The sequence below is a fragment of the Ceratotherium simum genome, chromosome 23 (genome assembly GCF_057802395.1).
Source record: "Ceratotherium simum simum isolate JZ-2026a chromosome 23, ASM5780239v1, whole genome shotgun sequence".
Classification (NCBI taxonomy): domain Eukaryota; kingdom Metazoa; phylum Chordata; class Mammalia; order Perissodactyla; family Rhinocerotidae; genus Ceratotherium; species Ceratotherium simum.
In genome coordinates this window covers 30,833,518-30,853,732 of record NC_141922.1, presented here as the reverse complement: position 1 = coordinate 30,853,732, position 20,215 = coordinate 30,833,518, and positions in this window count along the sequence as shown.

The following is a 20,215-nucleotide window of genomic DNA, read 5'->3' as shown; positions in this document are numbered from 1 at the left end:
AGTCTAATCCATTCTGAGCTAACTTTGTGAGTGGCGTAAGATAGTGGTCTAGTTTTCATTCTCTTACATGTCAATATCCAATTTTCCCAGCACCATCTATTGAAGAGATTGCCTTTCTCATTGAGTATTCTTGGCTCCCTTATCAAATATTAGTTGATGCATGGATTTGTTTCTGGGCTCTCAATTCTATTCCACTTGTTTATGTGTCAATTTTTATGCCAGTACCATAGTGTTTTGACCACTATATCTGTATAATATAGCTTGAAATCAGGAAGTGTGGTACCTCTCGCTTTGTTCCTTTTTCTCAGGATTGCTTTGGCTACTTGAGGTCTTTTGTGGTTCCATTTAAATTTTAGGATTGATTTTCTACTTCCATAAAAAATGTCATTGGAATTTTTGGGGATTGCATTGAATCTATAGATGGCTTTTGGTAGTATGGACATTTTAATACTATTAATTCTTCCAATCCATGAACACAAGATGCCTTCCCATTTATTTTTGTCTTCTTTGATTTATCAATGTCTTATAGTTTTCAGTGTATAGATCTTTCAACTACTTGTTAAATTTTTTCTTAAATATTTTATTGTTTTTGATGCTATTGTAAATGAGACTGTTTTATTTATTTCTTTTTCTTTTTTTTTTTTTTTGTTTTTGTGAGGAAGGTCAGCCCTGTGCTAACATCTGCCAATCCTCCTCTTTTTTTGCTGAGGAAGACTGGCCCTGGGCTAACATCTGTGCCCATCTTCCTCCACTTTATATGGGACGCCGCCACAGCATGGCTTCCCAAGCGTTGCGTTGGTGCACGCCTGGGATCCGAACCGGCAAACCCCGGGCCACCGCAGTGGAGCATGTACACTTAACCACTTGCGCTACTGGGCCGGCCCCCTTTATTTCTTTTTCAGATAATTCATTGTTAGTGTATAGAAACACTACTGATTTTTGTATGTTAATTTTGTATCCTACAGCTTTACTGAATTCATTGATTAGATCTAACTATTTTTTGGTGGACTCTTTATGATTTTCTTTATATAGATCATGTCATCTGCAAATAGAGTGAATTTTACTTCTTTCTTTCCAGTTCTGATGCTTTTTATTTCTTTTTCTTGCCTGATTGGTCTGGCTAGGACTTTTAGTACTATGTTAAATAAGAGTGGTGAGAGTCAGTATCCTTGTCTTGTTCCTGATCTTAGAGGAAAAGCTTTTAATCTTTCGCTGTTTAATATAATGTTAACTATGGGCTTTTCATATATGGCCTTTATTATGTTCCTTCTATTCCTAATTTGTTAAGAGTTTTTAATCATAACTGAATGTTGAATTTTGTCAAATGCTTTTTCCACATCTATTGAGCTGATTGTATGATTTTTTTCTTTCATTCTATTAATGTGATGTATCACATTTATTGATTTTCATATGTTGAACAATCCTTGCATTTCAGGGATAAATCCCACCTGATCATGGTGAATGATCCTTTTAATGTGTTGCTGAATTCAGTTTGCTAGTATTTTATTGAGAATGTTTGCATCTATATTCATCAAGGATATTGGCCTGTAGTTCTCTTTTCTTGTAGTGTCCTTTTCTGGCTTTGGTATCAGGCTAATGCTGGTCTTGTAAAATGAGTTTGGGTGTGTTCCCTCTTCTTTGATTTTTTGGAAGAGTTTCAGAGTATTGGCATTAATTCTTCTTTAAATGTTTGGTAAAATTCACCAGTGAAGCCATCTTGTCCTGGGCTTTTCTTCTTGGGGAGATTTTTGATTACTGATTCGATCTCCTTACTAGTAATTGGTCTGGTCAGATTTTCTACATCTTCCTGACTCAGTTTTGGTATGTTGTATGTTTTTAAAATGTTTTCATGTCTTCTAGGTTGTCCAGTTTTGTGGAGTATAGTCATTCATAGTAGTTTCTTGTGATCCTTTGTATTTCTGTGGTATCAATTGTAATGTCTTCTTTTTCATTTATACTTTTTTGATTTGGATCCTCTCATTTTTTCTTGCTTAGTCTGGCTAAGTATTTGTCAATTTATCTTTTCAAGGAACCAACTCTTGGTTTTCTTAATCTTTTCTACCATTTTCCTGTTCTCAATTTCATTTGTTTCTGCTCTAATCTTTATTATTTCCTTCCTTCTGCTAACTTTGGGCTCAGTTTGTTCTTCTCTTCCTAGTTTCTTGCAGCACAGAGTTCAGTTGTTTATTTGAGATCTTTCTTGTTTCTTGCTGTAGGTGTTTATCATTATGAACTTCCCTCTTAGACTGCTTTTGCTGCATCCCATAACTTTTGGTATGTTGTGTTTCCATTTTTGTTTGTCTCAAGATATATTTTTATTTCCATTTCCAGGTGATCTGGCCAGGTTTTCCAGTCAGGCAGGGCCAGGAGCTGTACTCAAGAATGGGCAGAGCTATGAATTAACTCTCCTGCCAGTGTGGAATGTGAGGGTCAGCCCCAAGCAGCTTCTCAGGTGTTCCTAATCAGGCTTCCTGGTCAGGAGGGGCCAGGAACTGCACTCAGCAGTGGGTAGGACTATGAATTAGCTCCTTTTCCTGGATGGAACATAAGGGTCAGCTCCAAGCAGCTTCTCAGGTGTTCCTAATCAGGCTTCCTGGTCAGGAGGGGCCAGGAACTATACTCAGCAGTGGGTGGGACTATGAATTAGCTCCTTTGCCTGGATGGAACATAAGGGTCAGCCCCAAGCATTCTCCCAGGTGTTCTTGATCAGGCTTCTAGGTCAGGAGGGCCAGGAACTGCACTCAGCAGTGGGTGGAACTATGAATCAGCTCCCCTGCCTGCACAGAGTGGGAACACTGACTCTAAGCTTGGGAAGGCTCTTTGTTTATGGTCTTGACTCAAGCCAACCCACCCCTTAAGTTCCCTGGCTGAACAGTGCTACTGGCTTTGCTCCGGGGACGATCAGTTCTGCCTGCCATACTCTCTATTCAAGCGTCGCTCGCCTACACAGCTTCTAGATATTCCAAACAGGCTTTCTGGTTAGGTGAGGCTGGGAGCTACACTCAGCAGTGAGCCAGACTCTGACTATGCAGTTGGCTATGCAGCTACCCTCAGCAGTGGGTCTAAGACTGTGACTCAGCTCCAGGCTCCAGGGCAATAAAAACTCTTCATTTGAGGACCCAAATCAGGCAGACCTGCACCCCACCAAGTTCTCTGGTCGTACTGCTCCACCATCTTGGCTCTTCAGATGAAGAAAGCTGCTGGTTGGGACTACTACTTGGGCATTTCAGGTAAGAACCCAGTCTGCCAAGATCTGAGTGCTGGTTGTTTCAAGCCCCTTCCCTCTTCTCCATCACAATCAGATTCCCAGTGGTCAAGCCCCACAGATTCCCTGGGATGTTTTTCTTCATTCAACAGACATTTATTGAGTATCTGTGTATAGACAGGCACTGCACGAGGCCTTAAGAATAAAAGGTAAGCAATATGCTGTCCCTGTCATCTGGGCAATAAAGAAAAGACCTATCAAGAGCCATCTGTAGATGGATCAAGTACCTGCAAATTGTCTTTTAACTCAGTGCCTCAATTGGCAACCCACAGATCAGTGTCAAGAGGTGCACTGTATTGTCTTTATCTTTAGCAGTTTTAATTGTTTGTAGCGCATGTCCTATTTCTTTAGTTTGGCTTTTAAATTGAAAATATACTCATCCTGACACATGCACTTTTATCCCTACCAAAAATGCAAGTAATTAAAATATTTTATAGTTGCCAAAGCATCAGCAAAAGTAGAAAGAGGTTAGAAAATATGTGTACTTTGTTCTAACATCTTTGTTACAACTTGGGGAAATAAGCCAGATTTATTTAGAGAAATGGATGAAAAGTGAGGGTAAGATAGCAGCTAGGAACTAGTCATAATAAATGTTTAAAATTTCACAAAATCCTTCAAGATTGATTTGAGACTTCATATGTTGAGTAATGGAAAATTTGAAAACTTTTTTTAAGTCTCCTGGTTTTAAAAGAATGAGTATTTGAAGTAGAATTCCAAATTTTCTCATCTGCATGAATATGTCTGGTGAGACAAGGAAAGGACCTTATTTAGTCCCTGTCTTAAATTGTGATCTTGTTTGTTTTGAGACAAATAACAAATGGCCTCTTCTTTCTTTTCTTCTGTGATGGAGTGGCCCTGCCAGTGCCTGATGTAGGACCCTTGCTAGGAAGTGCCAGCAGCCCAACTCAAGCTAGCAAAAGCAAAAAGAAGAATGTATTATAAGGATGTTGGGGGATCTCACCAATACACTGGGTTTCAGGAACATTGAAACCAGGGTCTTGAATTTCAGTAGGACCCAATATTTTCTCTCTTTTCTGCACATCTATGTCATTTTTGTTTTCTCTCCTTGTAGATCAGCTTTCTAACAAAAACTTCCAAGTTTTATAGGGTCCAGCTTCAGCCACCAGAGAGAAACTGATATAATATGTTCTGTTCCTAAGTCCAAAACTATGAGGGAAAAATCTCAGGTTTTAACCCAGTTTGTGACCCATCAAATGTCACCTGGAGATAGGGTCATTTGCAAATAGTTATAGAGCTCAATTAACGAGATAGTTGGTAATTATGCCTAGGGACATCAGGAAGTGGTAACAGAGGTACATTTCACCTGAGCATTTAGGGATGAGCAGGGGTTTGCAGAAAGAAAGGCACACCATGCATACCTGACTGAAAGAACCACCTCTGCGAAAGTGTCGAGGCCTAAAGAGGTCTAGAGTATTGGCAGAGTTCAGTTTTCAGTGTGACTGGACCATAGGAGGCCTGCAACACAGAGCAGGAGATTAAGCTGCAGAGGTGGAGCTTGTTTTCAAAAGGCTATACATGTTGTCAGGATCCCCGTATGCTGTACTACAGAGATTAGACGCAATCATACAAACAACAGGAAGATGAAAGTGGTCTCAGATAAATGGCTATCCCAACAGTCTCCAGATTCTAGTTTAAGACAATGGTTCTTAATTGGGGGCAGTTTTATCCCCTGAGAGAACATTTGGCAATATCTGGGGACATTTTTTATTACAGTCTTGGGGAGTGCCGCTGGCATCCAGTGGGTAGAAGCCAGGGATGCTGCTAAACATTCAAATGCATAGGACAGCCCTCCACAACAAAGAATTATCCAGTCCAAAATGTCATTAGCGCTGAGGTTGAGAAACCCTGGTCTGAGATCATGGCTGTGGGGACTATAAGGCTTTTGTAGAGATGCTTCGAAAGTGGGTTGCATGTGGGAGTAAGATAATGAGAAGGATCCACAGTGACTCTGTTGTAGCTGTCTGAGGAGCTTGGATAGTCATTGATGCCATTAACTGAGAACAAGTGAACAGGGTTTTGTGGAGATGATAATGAGGCATTCTGTTAGGTTCCTGTCCCATTGCTATGATGCTCCTGCCAGCAAAGTGAAGATGGATAATCAGCCAAAGGGGAAATTGGATGCTATCTGATTGCATATTATCTCTTGCTACTGTAATATAGAGAAACAGAAACTCTGTTAGTTCTTCAGCCTCTACATCAGTATAATAGTAGTGAAAGAAGCCCACAAAATATTGGTCATTATATGGCTAAATGAAATACTCTTATATGTTCCATTCAGGGAAATGATATTTAATACCACTAATATATATTGAAATGAATAGTGCTTCTGCTCATCTGGTTATTATTCCTTGGTTCTCAGACACTTTGAATAAAAGTATACCAAGCAGGAATTGGAAATTATTTTATTAACATGCTACCATACCCTTTATAATATTCATACATATTACTTCTTCCAATTGATTAGTGAAATATATTTAGATGTTGACAAAGACTCTCTCCTTGACTAAACTTTAGCGAGGCTCCTCTAAGCACTCGAGGCCTCGACCTTGGTGTCCATCCTTGTCAGACCTGCATCACCCAGTCGTAGCAAGAATCTTCCTAAGTCAATTTAGAGAGAACCCCCGTTGTCGATATCTGATCACCCTCAATATCTGATCAAATTCCTCATCCCCTCCCCTTGGTATCTGGTCACCCTGGTCTGCCTTCGGCAAGAATCCTTTTAGGCCTGTTTAACCAGAATCCCTCTCTACCACTGACGTTTCCTCTTAATTTTCCATCCACTGATGCCCACCCTACTCCTTGGCTATAAATCTCCACTTGTCCATGCTGTATTTGGAACTGAGCCCAGTTCTATGCTGAGGCCTCTTTTCCCCTACTGCAATAGATCCTGAATAAAATCTGTATTTACTGCTTTAATTACCGTCCAGCTATGGTTTTCTTTAACAATATCACCCTAAAGTATGACATTAAACAATCTCAACAAATCCAGATAAATACTACCAGGTACCATTACTACGCTAAGTGGTTATATCAGTTAGGGACTAACCAGGAAGCAGAGCCACTTGAACATTTAAAACAGATTTAATTTAATGCAAGGAATTGATTACATGGGTGATAGAAGATCTGAGAAGCCAAACAGGGCACTCTGAGGCAAGACAGAGATTGCGAAAGCGGGAACCTAGGATTACTAATCCTAGGCCAGAGGGACAGAGAGGAGGTGGAATTACCAAATCCCAGGGGCCAGGGTCTCATGACAGAAGCTGACAACACAGTGCACTTGACCAGCAGGAACCGGGGGCCGTGAAGGAGACACACTGCTGCCAGCTACACCCCCCAAGGCAGAGAAGACAGTGGTGGGGAAATACCTTGACTTCTCCCTCTCCCACACCTCTAATCCCCAACCAGTGTCACCCATTGTCTGACTCCAGCTGGAAGCTGGGAATCTGGGAAATGCAGTCTGCAGGGGTCAACCCACTTGCAATGTAGAGCAGAGCAGGGGAAAGGCAAGGAACGGATCTGAGGCTAGCAACACTGAAGCCTGGCAGAGTGGTTCATTCAGTATTTATTTAATTTGTGCAACACTCAGCTATTATTACTCACTTTTACAGATGAGGAAATTTAAGCTCATTAAATGACTTTCCCAAAGTCACAGGCCCATAAGGGGCAGGTGTGGAAGTTTTACCAGATCTCTCCTGATCCAAAGCTCCTGCCGCTTTCTCAGTAGAGGCTTGAACATCGCCGCTGGGCTTTCCATACTGCAAATCTTGAAGAACAGTTCCAAGAAGGGACTGATAGCCTCCTGGGAAGCAAAATAGGGAGAGTGTCTAAATCACAGAGAGACTCTCCTGTAATGCAAGGCTACAGGATCTAAGAACCCAGCTGCAGACCGTGAACCTTTTTATTGAACAAAACAAAGATTCTGGCCTAACTGCTTACATAAATCATTATTGTTCTGCTTAATGGGGCTGCCATAAACCTAATAACCCAAAGGATTTGAAAGCATTTTAATGAAAAATACACTGGCATTTTAGAGGAAAGTAATTTGGCCCAGGGGGACAGAGTTTGGATATGGGGAGATTTATCCTTGGTAGTCAACAATAAGCTTTGTTACCTGGGCGATGTAACACATTAGTACAAATGAGTTTATGTGATAAGTTGCTGCCAGCAAAGAGCAGAACTTGAAGACAAGTAGAAGGGCACAGGTGAAGTGGTTTTTATGGAGGAGGATGAGAGGTAAGGAGGGAGGAGTGAAGATGAGCTGTCTCGCAGAGAGATAAAGGCTACCTCGAGAATAATGGAATTGCCACGGAAGTTTAATTGTGTTTGTTGTTGTTATTAGTTTGTTTAGCAGATTTCTTATGTACTTATTAAAACTGTGTTGCATGATCCTCTGGTTGTCAGTCCATATTAGAAACCTACCTTTTATGAGTTTATAAGGTTAACTAATGTGGAAAATTCTTCTTCTTGGATGCTTCTAGAACAGGTGTCTGCATATTCTGATCTCCATAGCCCAATGGGTTAGTAAGGCCTCAGATAAGTCCATTTCCAGCGGAGCCAAGTGACAGTTTTTAAAATTCATGATTTATAATTTTTTGTACTCTTTCTGCTTGTGTTAACTTTGGACTTTTTATTGTTTGCTTGTTTGTGTTGTGAAGACAAGCTAGGCTCAAAATTCTCCCATGGGCTTTCTTTGGCCCCCTGTAATCTAGTATCAGGCCTAATCCTCACTCCGCTGCTGAGCCACTGGAGAAACGTCTCCTTTAGTCACAGTGATTGCAAAGAGATGGACAAATGAACCAAGTCAAGCCCATCTGAGGCCATTGCTGGGATTTTTCCAATTTAAGGTAATCATGAAGCTGTTAGGATGTAATACTGTAAACTGTTGCCAGTCGCATTACAGCAGAAGGAGAAATTCAATGAGCATCAGGAAAGAATGAAGCTGATACACTAGGAAGGAGAGGACCAAGAGAGTGGATGTGTCAATGTGTTTCAGTTCTGATTCAAACTCCCAGGTCCCAGACAGTCCCTGGTTCACGCAGCTCAAACTCTTCCAACAAGTGCTTCTGTCACTTACAACCGAAGTTCTTGCTTAATATAGTTTGTAATGTAGGTATGATGCCGGCCCTAATATCAGTTCCCCTACATGGAACCCAGCATATATGGGGTTAAAAACAAAAAAGCACTCCTTCCCTTTCCCAGCTCCTCTAAGTTACGTGCACATGTAGATATTGGTTGTTTTAAAGCTTTGTATCCCTGAACTTCACAAGGCAAACAGAAGTTACAAATTGTTAAAAGCCCAGGTGGCCTCACTCTGAAGTTCTGGCTAATTACCAATTCTTGAGGTTTGTTACAGGGAAACTGATATCCAGAAAATATCAAAAAGCTAAAGCTTCCCCTTGGCTTCCTGGCACCAAAATCCACCGTTCATCATGGAGGCAGATAACTGAAGACACCTGTGGATTCCCTCATCTCACCCTCCTCCTCCCTGCAGCCTCACAGAGCCAAATGCAGGCTGCTGGGAAAGCACTGACCAGCAATGCCACAGGCTCCCCCTCCCTACAAGCAGCTGCATTCCTCACCACCTTTTAAACCCCTTGCCTCCCATCGTTCGGGGAGATGGGATAAATTTGAGGGTTCACTCTCTCATCTCCTGGCTGTCGTCACCTGAAATAAAAACTCTTTCCTTGCCATAAGCAAGGCTTTCCAGTTTTATTTGGCCCCTCTTGTGTGAAGGGTAAAGAATCTGTGTATGTGTCCTGTGTGGGAGATCAAAATTAGCCACCCTGAAGTATATCTCTTTACCTTGATTATTTTCTCTGATGGACATTTGACCTCCCCCAAACTGCCTAAGAATTTAACGTAGAAGACCTGTTTCAAGAAAGAGCCCATACTGTATGATGGCTGTAATATAATGTAAAATAGATGCTACAATAGGAAAGGCACCAAGCCCCTCTTATCAAAAATTCTGTCTCTCCACGGCCACATTCTCTAGGTGGCCCTGAAAAGAGTTGCCAGAAAAACATTTACATTTATGAGGGAAATCTCCATTTGTAATGGTATCTCCCTCTCTGTACTGGGAAAAGGGGGGATGACCTCATCTCTAGAAACTTATCAATGTGGAAGATGAGGCCTTAAATCTGCATAATAACCTTACTCTTATTTACTGTACTTTTCCTGTAATCTCCCATAACTGTCTCCCCCACCCCCAGCATCCTCCTTTGTCCTTAGCTGAAGATGGTATTTAAGATGAGAATCTCTGTCATTTTGTCGAGGAAACTCAGTTTCCCTGGTTTCTTCCATGTATACATGTGATTAAACTTGGTATTATTTTCTCCTGCTAACCTGTTTTTTAGTTATTTGGCCAGCCAGAAGAACCTTAAGAGAAAGGGCAGAGGGGAATTCTCCCTCTTCCCCAACACTGGTAACAATACCTCATGGCCTTTTAACATCTCCACAGTATCTCCCATCTGCTACTCCTTTCTCTCTCTTTGCCTCTTCTCAGTAACAATGCACAAAAAATTTTAAATCCTTTTTTCCCACACATAGAAATTTACTAATCATCATCTGTTACCTATAGTCTCTTTTTCAACTGTAGCCCAAATATCTTAGTAAAAGAATTTCCTAACAAAGTTCTCAAAGTCTGATGCCAACTAAAATTTTACCATATTCTATAACATTTTTTGCTTATTTCTTTTGTCTTTTTAAAAGTATATATATGTTTAGATATTTGAGATAGTAAAATTATATCTAATTTTATATTCTGCCTTCTTCACCTCACTTTAGTCCATAGGTATTTTCGCATGTGAATAAAAACTCTTTAAAACCGTGATATTTAAGGTCTTCATAGTATTTTATTATACGAATATATGATAATTTACTTATAATTCCCTGAATTTTGAGTATTTAGATTTTCAGTTTTCACTATTGTAAATAACAATGCAATGAACATCTTTATGAATAAATGTTTGTATTTTTGATTCAACTTCTGGAATTGTTTCCAAGAAATGAAATTATAGAGTTAGAGGGTATGAAAAATATTAAGGCTCTTAACCAAATCACTAAACTGTGTCTTCAGAAAGATTGTGTAGGTTTAAAATCTCTCTGGCAGCATATGAAGAAGTGTTTGCTTCACTCCATCCTTGTTATCCAGTGCTTGTTTCAGTTCACCTTGTATAAAAAACTGCTTATTTCACTCCACCCTTGTTACCTATGAAACTTGGTTACCACGCTTAAAGATTTTCTAACTGATAAGTGAAAAATGATTCATCATTAAATTTCTTTAATTGCCTGAGAGGCTGAGAAATGTTTATACAAGTTTCAGCCTTTTCTTCTTTTGTAAATGGTCTGTTCATGTCCTTTGCCACTTAAGTAATAAAAAACAAAGTCTCCCGTTCCACCTCTCCTTCCATCAGAGACAAACTCTTTTAGTGTTTCGGTTTGAATTTGTTCTGCTGGTTTTAACCATAACTGGGTAACATGCTCAAACTGCCATTTCTTGTTTTATCAAATTTAGACAATATGTATCAGCTCCTGGGTATGAAAAAAGGATTTGACTCACAGTTTATAACTTAGTTTGGTTCCCAGTAAAAAGAGACCCTGAGACAAGGACTTAGGTACAAGCAGTTTATTTGGGAAGGCAATGCTGGGAAACACAGCAAAGGAGTGAGGAAGTGTAACACAGAAGGGAGAAAAGCAACGAATGGTGGATTAATGAGCAAGTTACCTCTGTGGGCAACTGGGCTCAGTATCTCTGGGGACCCTCTAAAAAGGGGCAACCAACTCAAATTCTCAGTGAGAGTTTGTCTCACTGAGAGCAAACTCTCATCCTCATTGGTTGAGCGCTATTCCTGGGCCATCTTCCCAGCACTTCTGGCCTGTTTAACTTGCAGGCCAAGCCCATTTGAGCAGAGAGAGAGACACAGGAGGCCGTCAGGACAGTGTGTGCAGGAACTGGCTGTGGTGGCCTCTGGGGTAGACTGTGGGGATACGGGTAGGCACCAACAGCATCTGTGACACTCTTCCTCCCAAAGTGTGATATTCATGTTTCTATTATATATATATATTTGTGTGTATGTGTGAGGAAGATTAGCCCTGAGCTAACATCTGTTGCCAATACTCCTCTTTTTTTTTTTTGCTAAGGAAGATTGGCCCTGAGCTAACATCTGTGTCCATCTTCCTCTATTTTGTATATGTGATGCCACTGTAGCATGGCTTGATGAGGGGTGCGTATGTCCACACCCGGGATCCAAACCCGTGAATCCCGGGCCACCAAAGCGGAGCACGCAAACTTAACTGCTACGCCACCGGGCCAGCCCCTCGTGTTTCTATTATTTTTTTAATTGTTCTGTTGGTTACTTTGATAATTTAACATAGCATATTCCAGATACTTTTGACATTATCTCTTATTGACTCCCCGCTTTGTGAGATAAAAAGATTAGCACCCATGTTCTTTCTCAGCTTTTCCTCTCCCCTTCTATATGTCACCCTCTTTCAGCAACACCTTAACAAGGTTGTTAAAATTCACATTATTTCTGACAACCATAACCAAGCCTTCTTTGTTTTGTCTTTATGGTGATTCTAAAAATTGAGGCCCAAAAAATAACATTTCCATATTTATGATTATATAAGCATTGTTCATTAAAATCCCAAGTGATTTGTTTGGATTGCATTTCCACCTCTGTGATCACATTAGCTTGACCTAATGCCACTGGAAGAGGAAATTAAATTTAACATGCTTAACTTCACACCATGTGTCACTCAGCATCACATTTGAGCCATGACTTTCTTCTCCGGTTTTTTATTTTGTTTAGGAATTCTATTCATAATTTTTTCCCTTGCACTATTTGCATTTAGCATACTCTGAATTTTTTCTAAGCTCAAACATTGATTTTTATTCTAGATAGCTCTCCCTCTCAGAGCCCTCTGTCCTTTTCTTCCTAACTGGACTGGTTGCTCTTTAACTCTACTACACAACTGCCCTGATGAGACCCTTTATTATCACTTTATTTGTTTTGGCTCACTGTTTTTCGTATTTCATATGCTTCCTTCTCTTGGTTTATTCTCTCTTTTTGCTGGACTATATCCTTTCTAAGAAAATATTCAACTTTCTGAAAACTTACATGCAAGAAAATATATATGTTCTGCCCTCACACTAAATTGATAATTTGGATACAAAGTTCTAGACTGAAAATACTTTATGACAGAATTTTGAATTTATTGTGCCATTATTTTCTACTTTCTAGTACAGTTGGGAAAAAAATATGATGTCAGTATGACTCTTAATTCCTCGTGATTTGGTTTTTTGTCTTTGAAGTTTTTAGGATCATCAGTTAATCTTGGTGTTGTGAACTTTCATGACACTGTCTAGGTGAGGGTCTGTCTACACTTATTTCCTGGATCCAAAAGGATCCATCCTTTTGGCCTGAAGACTGTTTCTTCATCAGTTCCAGGAAATTCTCTTCTATAATTGTGTTGCTGAAAAAGCCAGGATCTTGTCACCGTAGCCAAATCAATGAACACAATGACAAGGGACTGAGGAAAACAAAGAGTAATTTTTTTAATTTTGCTAGCAAAATGAGGATGTGAGAGGCCAGCACCTCAAAACCCACTGTCCTCCTGAAGTGCTAATAGCTAGGGTTTATAAAGGGAAATCCATGGGAAAGAATATGTTGTACAAAGTTTTAGATAGGGGAGGGAGAGCTGTGGCTTTGTAGGTCGGCGCCTTCCCATCAGCCTGCGTTTGGCCTTGTGAGGCTGTTTGCAGGGAGTAGGATGGTGAGATAGGGGAAACCACAGGTGGGTGTCCTTGGTTGTCTGTCTCCATGACGAATGGTGGATTTCGGCACCAGTAAGCCAAAGAATTGGGGTCTGGGAAGTCTCATCTTCTTGATATTTTCTGGATATCGGTTTCCCTGTAGCAAAACTTCAAGGGACCTGTAACTAGCCAAACTCCAGCATGAGCCCCAGCATGAGGCCACCTGGGCTTTAACAATCTGTAACTTCCATTTGCATTGTGAAATTCAGGGATACAAAAGTTCAAAAAACAGATATTTACATGCGAATGTAACTTAGAGAAGCAGGGAAAGGAGATGAGTGCTTTTGGTTTTAACCCCATATGTGCCAGGTTTAATGTAGGGGAACTGCTATCAGGGCCAGCATCAATTTTTTAGTGAATCCCCATCACAACTGTTGCCACCACAAGTTATCCATTTCTGTTTGAAACAAATGGGCAGATTGCCACTATAGATATTCTATAATATTAAGTATCTTGGTCTCTTTTCTGACCAGGTCTCACTAGCATAAAAAATTTTGACGGAGAACTCTAGGAAACTGACTCTATGTCAGTTAGTATAATCTACTTCATTGGGAGCCGACAGAGAGCCAGTTGTGAGGCTACAAAACTGCCCAGATTCTAGAATGAGAAATACTTTTCTTAGAAGCTCCAAAATCTTCACCAGAAGGCTTAATTGTCTCCGGACAATCAGTTCTGTTTTTTTTCTTTTCCCCTAAAAAAAGGCAACAAATGTTTTGCCTCGGAAAATGCTATCTGCTTCTCCATGAGCAGGGTAGAGAAGAATAAGGAAGCCTATAGGTACAGTTGGCCCCTATAGAGACATTTAATTAATTCCTCTGATTTCAGCCTCATTCACTTTCCCACCCGAGTGAATCTGAGCCCTAAGCCTCAGTGCGGTTCTATTTTGGTAAACTGGCTCCTATATCTTCAGTAGCCCCCTCATAGTGTCTTACAGTTATTGTTTTCTTTACCTGTTTCATCATCAACCACTTCCAATATCTTTTGTGTGTGTGTGTGTGTGTGTGTGTGTGTGTGTGTGTGAGGAAGATCAGCCCTGAGCTAACATCCATGCTAATCCTCCTCTTTTTTTTTTTTGGTGAGGAAGATGGGCTCTCAGCTAACATCTATTGCCAATCTTCCTCCTATTTTTTTCCCCAAAGCCCCAGTAGATAGTTGTATGTCATAGCTGCACATCCTTCTAGTTGCTGTATGTGGGACGCGGCCTCAGCATGGCTGGAGAAGCCGTGCTTCGGTGCGCACCCAGGATCCAAACCCGGGCCACCAGTAGCAGAGCGCGCGCACTTAACCACTAAGCCACGGGGCCGGCCCTACCACTTCCAATTTCTATCTTTCAGGAATTGTTTTGAAATGTGCTTAATCTGCTATCTTCCTATTTATTTGAGGGTGATCTTTAGGTTTTTATTATCCATTTGTATAAGCATTTCATATCTGACTTTTTGTCATAATTGTAGCAAATATTTTTACCAGTATCATATTTTTTATTTTTTTGTTTATACATTGTCTTATTTCAAACAGGATTTAAGACAGAGATTGCTTCCAAGATATACATATATATCTTGGATAAATATATATATACGTTTGGATAACAAAAATAAATAACAAAATAAAAATACTTTTAAAAGCTTCAATCTATAATATTGAAATAAGAATCCATATACTCTAGATAGCAGGCTGTAGCCAGCTGCAGTATGTAAATTAACCTCCCCTCCACCCCCCACATCTTTAGATGTCCACATCCTAATCCCCAGAACCTGTGGATATGTTACACTATGAGGCAAAGATACATATGGTTGCAGATGGAAATGAGGTTACTAATCAGCTGACTAAAATAGGGAGATTATCCTGGATTATCTGGGTGGACCCAATGTAATCAAAAGAGTCCCTAAAAGTGGAAGAGGGAGGCAGAAGAAGAGTCGGCGTGAGAGTAATGCAGCATGAGAAAAATTGGAGCACCACTGCCGGCTTAGAAGATGGAAAACCACCATGAGCCAAGGACAGCAGGCAGCCTCTAGAAGCTGGAAAAGTCAAGGAAACAAGTTCTCCCCTACACCTTGATTTTAGCTCAGTGAGACCTATCTGGGACTTCTAACTTCTAGAACTGTTAAGATAAATTTGTGATGTTTTAAGCCACCAAATTTGTGATAATTAGTTACTTTAGTAATTTGTTGTATTAGCATACTAATATACAACAATAATGTACAAAATTAAAGACTCTCTCTAGGATTCCTACTGCAATTAAGATTCTGGAGTCCAGAATGGGCAAACCCAGCTTGGCAGCACTATTTAGAGAGTGCTATCATTTAGCACATTACTTCCATCTGGGTGAAAGCAGAATAATAATATCAATATATAACAGTTTTTATTTTTTTTCAATGTGCTTTTAAATACAATTCCTGGAGAAAATTAGGGAGTACGATTGCCAAAAGCTTCTCTTCAAACAACCTAAAATGCTTATGCCAATGCTGAATTCTCTGATTTATTAAAAGCAACATTTCCAACTCAACCCATTATATTTGACGTCTGATGCTCATGAATTGACTGTAGTTTCTAATTTCACATCAGTTTGAAAAGTTGGCGTTACTTGCCTTCAGACTGCTGTCAGACCCAGGATCAATATCTGTTAACACCAAAGTGCGAACATTTGCTAAGGGACTGATGGCTGCAATACTCCTTTCACTCTCCACAACGAGTCAATGCCTATGAATCATCATTCCAGAGTCCCACCAGGAATGCAGAGTAAACCACGAGTTAAATCCCTACCAGAGAAGTATACTCATCTCAAAAATCTGTCATTTCAACCGGCTGCACAGCGACCAGACTTGGCAAATAGGTCAATAGGCTTTCCTGCTTTGTAATGAGTCACCAACACCAGGTAGATCAGGGAGCTTAGCCGGCTGCTATATTTGTAAAATAAGATCTTTGGGTAAGTAAACAAGTACTTTTAGCCCAGGACTCAACACAGGTTGAAAAGATACCTTAAGAACTAAAACACATCAAGGCAGGTTTTTAAAAAAAGAGCCAAAACTTGGAGAAAAGAGAGTCAAAAAAACTATGAAAGATGCATTGTCTAAAGGAAGGTTGTTCAGAAACATTTGGATAACAGGTTTTTTTCTGATTGTACCAAACTATAATAATCCTTTTAGGCCTAATTAGGAATTATCATACAGCTGGGGTCAGTCACTCATCAGATCACTGGAGAAACCATTAAAAAGTATGCATTTGGAAAGAATTCAAAAGCAAAGCTACGGAAAACACAGTGGAAATTATCTAGACCCCACTCCACCAAGCATGGGGTGGAATCATGAGTTTCTAAAATCATAAGCCAAAATTTCCCATGGATTTGAATATTTTTAACTACTCACTTTCCCAAAGCCTCTGTTTCTAAAGATACTGAATACTGACAACTACAAGAAAAGTTAACCAAGCAGCAAAAGAAAAGCAATAATTGAGAAATACAATTGTGCCCAAAACTCCATCTCCTTAAAATTCTAGACACTTGGAACGTATATGAATTAAAACACCACGACCACCAAAATCATCAAAAAGTATGTGGACAAGTCACTACATGTGTGTGCAAAGCAGATTTAAAAAGTGGCTAAAAGCTCACTAGAGTCCATATTGCCTGGTTCAAATCCTGCCACTTTACTGGCTGTATAACTAATGTGTAACAAGGCAGGTTACTTAACTTCTGTGTCCCCGTTGCCTCTTCTGTAAAATAATAATAGAATTGTTATAAGAGACGAGTTAATATGTAAAGTACTAGAACAGTAGCTGGTACATAGTAGGTGCTATTTAGGTATTAGTTGTAATTGTTATTACCTTTAAGAAATAGAATTCTGAAATGCCTGTGGCTCCTATGCACTTTAAGGAAAGATTTCAGCCTGTCATTTAGATAAATGTGTAAATTTAAGATAGCATTATTAGTCTATCTTCTATTTCAAGATCCTAAGTGTTTTTGTTTTTGAAAGGAGACTTCTCTCTGTCCTTAACTTGCAGAAAAATTTTTTAAGAAATTTAAAAGGTTGGGGCTGGCCCCGTGGCTTAGCGGTTAAGTGCGTGCGCTCCGCTGCTGGCGGCCCGGGTTCGGATCCAGGGCGCGCACCAACGCACAGCTTCTCTGGCCATGCTGAGGCCGCGTCCCACATACAGCAACTAGAATGATGTGCAACTGTGACATACAACTATCTACTGGGGCTTTGGGGGAAAAATAAATAAATAAAATTATAAAAAAAAAAAAAAAGAAATTTAAAAGGTTGGACCTTTAAGACAGGATGTCCCAAATTAAAGACAGTGTATTCCTTCTACAATTTGCTCCTAATCCTGAATGTACGATAAAAGAGAAATTTGTACTATTTCTTCCTTTTTTATCCTTGTCCTCTATGTTGTCTACCTGTTCTCTCTTCTTGAGTGGCACTGTCACTACTCCAGCACAGTTTCTCATGAGCTCTTGCAATGACGGTTATAACGGTCCTCTTACTAGTCTCATGCCTCCAGTTTCTCTGATGTCGACATACTTTTACAGATGAACCCTTTTAAGCACCACTTTAATCTCACTAATCCCCAGGCCCAAACTTCCCATAGTTCTCTATCATTTTCAAAATAAACTCCAAGATCTTTAACCTAACATTGAGGGCTTTACCCAATCTGGCCTCAACATTATGTTCCAACCTTATTTCTCCCTGCTCCTCTCTCATAAAGTCAATCCTCCATCACAGTGATTCTCAACTGGGGATGATTTTGCTCCCCAGGGGACATTCAGCAATGTCTGAAGACATTTGGTTGTCACAACTGGGAAAGCACGCTACTGATATCTAGTGGGTGGAGGTCAGGGATGCTGCTAAAGATCCTACAACGCACAGAACAACTCCGCACAACAAAGAATTATCCAGCCCAAAATACCAATAGTGCTGAGGCTGAGAAACCCTGCTTTAGCCAAACTAAGGTAATAGCTGTTTCACACACCTGCTTTAATTTCCTGTTTCTATGCTTCTTTTTTCCAGTGATGCCCCTTTTCTGTGAAATTGATCTATTCTTCAACACTACCTTATCATTTATTCATCAAACATTTATTGAACATCTACTATATGGCAGTCCCTGTAGATACAAAGATGAACAAGATACTCCCTGCCCTAAAGCAGCTCAGAATCTCATAGTGCCTGAAACCCTCTCTTCTTGTGTATGCACCCCCAAATAGTACTCATTTTTCAAGATTTATATAGAATAACAATAATAATAACTATCATTTATTGAGTGTTTATTATGTGCCAAACACTGTTCCATGTATCAACGCATTTAATTCTAATAATAATCCTATGTGGTAGGTACAACTATTACCCCCCTTTCACAGATGAGGAGACAGGCAAAGAGAGTCTAAAAACTCACCCAATCTTATGGTTAGTAAATGGCAGAGCCGGGATTTGAATCTAAACAGCCTGGTTGCAGTAGCCAGGTCAACCACTATGTCACAGTCTACTGCCGCTGTCACTAACCAGCAACTGTCTAGCCACCTCATCCTGCCTCCCCTCATCCCTAACATTTTCAGAATTAAGCTTTCTGCCTTTGACAGTTGCCCCTGGGAGACCCAGCTAAATAGTCTACCTTACTCGCACACGGCAGCACCCACCCTGCAGCTGCCCTCGGATGTAGTGCCTCATGGTCACATACTGTGGTTGTCCTTGGAGAATCTCTGACTTCCGATCTCCTCTGCTCTCTTTAGTCCTAACACTGGTGCCTGCAGGCCTGAAGAGAACCCATCTCTGTACCTCTCAGGCATCAGGAACTCAGACCAGGTCCTTGCCCCCTTTCCTCGCTGGTGCCCCAGCACCAAACCATTTGTCTACACTGCCCTTACCCCGCTCCAGTGGCACTGGACAGGTGGAAAAGCCTGCTGGCTAAGCAGACATCCAACTGGGAAAGAAATGCTGTTGCCCCTTTTTGACACCCCCAAACTTTATAAGAAACTCCCAGCATCTCTTTGGGGAGGAAAAGTAGTCAGGCACTCCTTCTGTCTCCCTTCTTCAAAATAATTCTCTCTCCATCTCAGCCCTATAAGTTGCCGGAAGGCAGCAGGAGTGTGAATGGTGGTAACACAGGTTCTGCTGAACGCTGGCCTCTCAGGAGCCCTGCTACCTCCCAGCAGCTTGTTCCCCAAGCCTAGGAAGCAGGGTGCTTAGCAACCTTTGTTTTCTTCCTGTGAGCTTTAGAAGTCAATTACAGAGGAAATCTCATTTAACACCCACTATCATGCTGTTACTCATCTATCAGTTGTGTATTCTTTAAGACATTAGAAAGTCTTTTGAGGAAACTAGCATGTATTGAAATTAGGCACTCTACATAACATACAACCCTCACAATCACTCTATGGGGAATGTATTATTGTCCCCATTTTACAGAGTAGGTATTGGGGAAAATTTGACTCCCTAAATCATGTTCATTCTACTAAACAAAACTCCTTGAAGATCTGTGTTTACATTTTGATCATCCTCATCACGTAGCAAAGTCACACAGAAACGTATAGTTGCTACACAAGAAATACTTGATCAATGAACTAATGTACTTGAAGCCTGCTCAAACTTAGGAACTAGCACTCTCTTTGGAGAATATTTATTTTCCCACATATAATAGCTAAAATGCTAAACACGGCTCAGTTCAAGCATTATCACACACATAGAGAGATATAGATATCTTCATAATTATGCACGAGAAAAATCACCTGAAGGCAGTTTCGTCCACACATAGTGGAGTAATGTAAATAAAGCTGACTAGGTAATTACGAGATCAGGCCCTTCTGATCCCCAACCTCCTCTTTCAAACAGCTTTTCTCTGTAATTTGCTCAGATGTCAAGCATCTCTCCGTATCTTTCAGTTACAGAAGCATTAGTTTTTTACAGTGGTTTTGGCATGTGATACAATGGAATTGTCTTTGTTAACAGAGGTATAAACCGGTAATTCTTGTCCTTTATGTATTAAGGAGATGATCTTAATATACCAGCAGTCAAATGCATTCTCTTAATTTCTCTATTAGTGCTGATAGATTTTTCTATTAGATATTAGCTCTTTCCTGGCAAGTGTATAGCAGATGAATGCCTGAGTTAAGGGAGGAAACTTTGCTGAGG